General features: G+C 47.7%; 1 pseudogene; it reads right to left on the bottom strand.

Moving 5' to 3' along the window:
- Positions 1 to 2,996: 2,996 nt before the first annotated feature.
- LOC102756809 lies at positions 2,997 to 4,451 on the bottom strand (annotated as a pseudogene).
- Between the last annotated feature and the right edge of the window lie 1,962 nt (positions 4,452 to 6,413).

Raw genomic sequence — 6,413 nt, 5'->3', positions numbered from 1 at the left:
GAAGCTCTTTATCTGACCTTCAATTCTGAATGATAGCTTTGCTGGATAAAGTAATCTTGGTTGCAGGTTCTTGCTATTCATCACTTTGAATATTTCTTGCCACTCTCTTCTGGCCTGCATGGTTTCTGTTGAGAAATCAGCTGACAGTCGTATGGGTACTCCCTTGTAGGTAACAGAATAACTGTATTTTTTAAAGGCAGCTATTAGATTTTAAATAGGATAATTTTGAATCTAATTGTTATTTGGGGGAGATTAAATATTTTAAAATGTTAAGTGTTCTCATCCATAAGCACATCTCTCTCTCTCCATTTATGTAGGTCTTCTTTAATTTCTCTCAACAGTATTTTATAGTTTACAAAGTAGAGATTCTCTTATCTCTTCCAATATTTTTCTTGTGATTTCCTATTTTTGTTGCTATTATAAATCGTATTTATTTTATTTTTCAATTATCTGTTGCTAATATAAAGAAATACATTTTTTTAATATTGACCTTGTATCCAGCAATGTTGTTAAATGTGCTTACTCAAGTAGCTTCTTTGTACATGTCAGTGGATTTTCTATTAATTATGTCATTTGTAAGTAAGGAGGTTTTACTTCCTTTTCACTCTGGAAGCATTTTATTTCTTTCCTCATTGTCTTATCAGAGCTTCTAGAATAATGTTAATTAAAACTAAGGATAGTAAACATGCTAGTCATGTTCCTGATTTAAGGGAGAAAACAACCAGTTTATCATCATTAAATGTGATATTAGCTATAGGTTATCATAGATTAAAGAAGTTTTTTTCTATTGTAGTTTTTGATAAGGTTGTTGTTGTTGTTAAGTACAGAAAAAAATTATTGGAAATATCTTGAATATGTTTTAAAGTATAACTCAGTGTTTCCAATCAAGGTAGGCTGGAGGTAGGGAGGGACTCTGCCTCCTGGAGACAGATGACTGGTCCCAGCCCTCCCCCAGTTCTGCAGAGGTCAATCTAGGCTCATACCTTTAACTGTACAGGGCTGAGGGGCAAGGGCTGGCCTTGACCATTTCTTTGCTCCTTCCTGGCTCAGCTCAAAGTCAGGGCTCCTGGCCTCTCACTGCGGGGGTCCTGAAGAAAGGATTCTGCCTATACAGGCCATTAGAGTCAAAGAGGAAAACAGCTAACAGGCCTTCCACACTTGGCCTGAAAAGGAGGGTAGTGGCTGAGACATTGGGGCTGAGGGTTGAGGGGCAGGGAACGGATAACTTACATTGGGCCCCCAACCTTCTTAGCACTGGGGCCATGGGGGTAAACCTGGATAGGTTTAGCAGGCCCTGAGTGTGCTCTGGCCAAGAGATAGGGGGGCCAGCTGGACACCACTGCTGTGAACACTTCTTTGTGGCAGAGAACACATGCACAGGGGCAGGGCTCGGCCTAACGGAGACACCATCAGAGCCCACTCCAGCCCTCAGAGATCAGCTTCGTAGGTGGAAACAATGTCACATGCATTTACTAACAAGCAATTGAAGGCCATGTGTCCCACTGCAGAACAGCCACTGCCAGTGAATACCGCTGGTGGGTCAGGAGGAAAGGGGCAGGCCTAGGTTTCCATGGCCAAGACTACCAGTTAGGCTGGGAGAGAGACAGACAGCACAGGTGGCTGAGGCCAGGCACTTGACTCACCCACATGCAATTTCTGAAGGGTTAAGTCAATAAGGTGCCCAGCTTTAGTTTCTTAAAAAGGAACCAGTAAACCTCAGGCCAGGGTACAGACCCTAGGATTAAAGGAGGGTGGTGGCCAGGCCCATAACGCAGCCCTGAGAAACAGAAGCAAGTACCCCAGGAGGGGCCTGTCTGGACTTCCCCAGGCCCATGGAGAGAAACACATAACACCCTTGGGAGTCACCATGTTTAGTGCCCAAGGCTCCCCAGGCTACCAGAGCAAAGCCAGTCACTCTGCAGGCGCATGAGCAATCCAAAGCTCCACTGGGAATATGTAGGTAAAGCCTGTTGTCAGTGCAAATGCAGCAAGTCTGGGAGGCCTGTTGCCCCTGCCAACCCTATTCTTGGTTCCCACCTTCCATATGGGAAGGGAGATCCCCAGAGCAGCAACCTGGAATCTGAGGAACCTCCCCAGGAGGAGGCCCTGTCCCCGGAAAAGGCCTTTCACCTTCCCCAAATGAAAACATCTGACCTCAAACATAAATTTCTTTATGAAATATCTGACTTCTCTGAAAGTAATAAATATTTACCATGTCCTATCACCAAGAAGCAGCCATGGGGGAGGGAAGAGAAGCAAGCGAACCTTTGCTGTGACTCCCAACCCTAGCAACATGGGATTCAGTCCCATGTAGCTGAGCAGCTGAGCACAGGCAGCCACCAGGGCTGCTCAGGCCCTCTGCTAGTGGAGGGGCTGGCACAACCTTCAAGGCTGGGAATGGCTGACTTTCAAGTTCTCATCCTGGGAAGAGGCCTGCCATGTTGCCAAAAGTACAGGCACAGGGGCAGGAAGGAGAGAGGGAGAAAATACCAGAACTAAAGGAGACGACACAGCCGGAGGGGTCCTTCCCTCTTCCTCCCAGCACTGTCCCCTTCCCCTCTCTGACTCCATGCCAGTCTCTGAGCCACCAGCTGGAATGTCAGCGGGTTGGCGATCATGGCAGGCAGGCGAGGGGCCAGCTGTGGGGCAGACCACGAGTGGGGCCAGCAGTGCGAAGAACGAGAGGGCACCTTTGTGAACAGATGCTGATGGGCAGTGGAAGCAGCAGGCCCTGCAGAGGGCCGTGTGTTACAGAGTCCTGCCATTCTCAAGGCCAGAGGGAAGTGTTCTCAAATGCTCTAACTGGGCTTCACAACTGCCATGGAGTCTCCAGGAGGGGCAAGAGCAGGGACTTCTGGGTCCCCATGGGGGGAAACCAGCCTCCCCTCCACCTGGCTTGGAGCAGGACGAGGAATGGGAGCAGCTCATGAGTGGGGGGCTCTCTGTCTCCTGGGCCACCAAAAGGGGGTGCTGCTGCTACTCCAGGACACCAACTTTTACTGCAGAGTTTCCAGAAAGAGATCAAATTCTCAGACGTTCTTCTCAGGCACAGCCAGCTTCTCTGGTAGCAAGTCCAAGCCCTCAGCCATGGCCTGTGCCCCGATAGCTATGTTCAGTTGGTGGGGATTCTGAAATTTAGGATAGAAGGTCCCCCAAGTCCATAGCAAGACTGTCATCTTTAGAAAAATCCAGTTTAAAGTCCATCATGCAAAAGTCCCCATGGGAATTGCCACTGCTGCTGCCGCTGGAGCCATCAGAGTGCAGGCTGCCCTGGAGAGGAGACTCAGTTTCTGGGGAATCCGGAGGATTCTCCATGGGATTGGCCTCCTCCAGTTCTAAATTCATGGGAGCAAAAGGTATGTCCAAACTCGTCAATGCCACCTGGCTAATGGGTTTGTTGACAAAAGCCCCCACTTTTCAGGCAAAGATGTTCTCCAAGACATCGTGGGGAGAGGCCCGTCCCTCACCGCTGTTTGATCGTTTCAGTATCCTGGCTGCTAGAAAGTGTGGCAGCACAGTGAGCCCCATCAGAAAGGGTGCAGATTGCCAGTCTCTCCTGATCAGCCTGGGCACCATAGGAGGCTGGTTGGGAGCAGGGGCACCCCACCTTCTTTCCAGGGAATCCTTAGCTGGGATGGAGGGGAGGTGGAGAGAGGTGGTGCACACTTCTTGAGAATCTTCCACAGAAAGGTATGTTCCTCCAATGTCCTTGCCAGTAGTTTTGTAACTGCAGGGGTACATAGGTAAGGAACTGGTCCACAATGTGATCAGTGATAATCCCCATGATAGGTGGGGTCCTCTCAAATTGCCTGGTGTCATGAATGCCAAGTTAATTCTATAAGCACAAGAAAGAGTGATGGTGCCCAGGGGGATGCCCACTGTCCCAACACGAACTGTCTGGAAACCTTTCCCTAAACCATTCAGCTGGACTTCACCAAAATATATCCTGTAGAATATGACATATCATGTCCTGTTTCCTGGAGAGCCTATAAGCTGTTGTCACCCTCGTTATAGCCAGAAGAGACTTCAGCAGCAAGGGCAGTCTGTTGTACACCTTGTAGGGAACTTTGATTTCTTTATCACACTTTTCATTCATTTCAAGACACCAAATTTCTAGTTCCATAGAATGTCCCTCCGATGTCTTGAGTGAGATCCCTGTACACATAGGTCTCCCAACAGCAGGCAGCTGCCCTGCCAAGGCCTTCTTTGCTTTATGTGTAACCGCTGGTGTGTCATTGATTGCTAAATTGAACCAATCTGAACTCGTTGGGGATGAAGATGAATGAGTACAATTCTTCTCACCAAGTTGAGCCTGGACAATTACCTGAACAGTCTTGAGGGCAAAAAAATTTAATTAACTTCTCCAGATCCTTTCTATCCTGGGAATTGAGATCAGTTTCCATTGCCAATGGGAATCTGCAAAGCTGCGACACAGAGAGTGGCTCCGGCTCTCATTACGAGGCAGGGACCTGGGGCTGGCCAGCTGCGCCCCCTGGCGGAGGGTTCCGAGCTCCACAGCAGCAGTGACAGCCTGGATTGCAGATAGACTCCTCATGCCTCAGGAGGCTCATGGGTCGAAGACCCCCAGGTATTCACTCTCGGGACTAAGCGAGTTGTCCCACTCACATAGACCGAAGCTCTTTAAGACTTTCCTCACAGCTCAAGCGATCACTCCTGCCTTAAGCAGTTTCCATTGCCAATGGGAATCTGCAAAGCTGCGACACAGAGAGTGGCTCCGGCTCTCATTACGAGGCAGGGACCTGGGGCTGGCCAGCTGCGCCCCCTGGCGGAGGGTTCCGAGCTCCACAGCAGCAGTGACAGCCTGGATTGAGGATAGACTCCTCATGCCTCAGGAGGCTCATGGATCGAAGACCCCCAGGTATTCACTCTCAGGACTAAGCGAGTTGTTGCACTCACATAGACGGAAGCTCTTTAAGACTTTCCTCACAGCTCAAGCGATCACTCCTGCCTTAAGCCCCTTGGCCAGCTGCTCCCTGAAGCCGCCATCCTTAGTGTTCTGGTTGTGTGTTTTTTAAATCAATTTTAGAGAAAGGGAGTAAGGGAGAGAGAAAGATATCTCTATTTGTTGTTTCCCTTATTTAGGCATTCATTGGTATTCTTGTATATGCCCTGTCCTTGGATCCAATCTGTAACCTTAGCATATTGGGACTAGGCTCCCACAAACTGAGCTCCCCAACCAGTGCCTCAGAGAGGTTTAATGAGGACCAGAAGTTTAATTCAGACTTTTTTTATTCTGTGTCTATTGAGATGATAATGCGAAGTTTTTATTGTTAAGCTGGAGTTATGGACTAGTTGTGTCACATTCAAATTTCATATGTTAAAGATCCAATCCCCAGTACCACAGACTGTGACTGTGTTTGGAGATTAGGGTCTCATTCAATCTGATTGTGTTCCTCTAAGGAGAGATTAGAACACTGAGAAAAACTAGGAATACATATGCAGAAAAAAAGGGGGAAAAAAAAAGATCACATGAGAACTCAGGGAGGCCTCAGTGGAAATCAAACCTGCTAAGGGACACTGTGATATTTTTTTTTAATTTAAATTTTATTTTTACTAATAGGTATGTAGTGGAATCTCATTATTGTTTCGGTTTGCATTTCCTTGGTCACATTTGATGTGGGTTATCTTTTTATATGGACTGAGTGCACAAATTTCATGCACTGGCCTCTAGTGTTTTATAGTTACTAGAGACCCGGTGCTTGAAAATTCATGCTCTAGAGGGGGGGGTCCCTCAGCCCGTCCTGCCCTCTCTCACAGTCCGGGAGCCCTCAGAAGAGGGAGGAGACCAGAGGGCCGGTGCATGAATTTGTGCATGGGTGGTGGCCAGCGGCCCCACCACTATGCGGACTGATGGGGTCAGCAGGGGGTACAGTTGACATACAATATTATATTAGTGTCAGTTATATAACCCCATGTTTAGATATTTATATAATTTACAAAATGATCACCTCAATCAATCTAGTACCCATTTGATACCATACATAGTAAATACAATATAATTGATAATTAGAGGCCTGGTGCACAAAATTCGGGGATCAGGGCCGATCAGGCATTTCGGCTGCTGGGCGGAGCCTTCCTTCCCTGGCTGCTGCTGGGGCCTTCCTTCATTCCATGCTGCACACTGGTGGTCAGTGCACTTCATAGCAAGCGAGTGAACTCCTGGTCTCTCTGTCAAACTTCTGAGTAGGCAAGTTGCATATTAGCCTTTTATCTACACTAATAAAAGACAAACATGCAAATTGATCATACCTTTGCTATGCCTTAAGCCACACCCACCAGCCAATCAGAGCGACTATATGCAAATTAGAGGCCTGTTTGCCCTGAGATCAATCATGGGGAGGCCTGTTCTCACAAGTGGGTAACCCCCTCTCTGAGTGCACAAATTTCATGCA

Source organism: Myotis davidii, unplaced genomic scaffold (genome assembly GCF_000327345.1).
Source record: "Myotis davidii unplaced genomic scaffold, ASM32734v1 scaffold308, whole genome shotgun sequence".
NCBI classification, from domain to species: Eukaryota; Metazoa; Chordata; class Mammalia; order Chiroptera; family Vespertilionidae; genus Myotis; species Myotis davidii.
The sequence above is the reverse complement of the archived record's forward strand: the minus strand, read 5'-3'. Positions and strand labels throughout refer to the sequence as shown.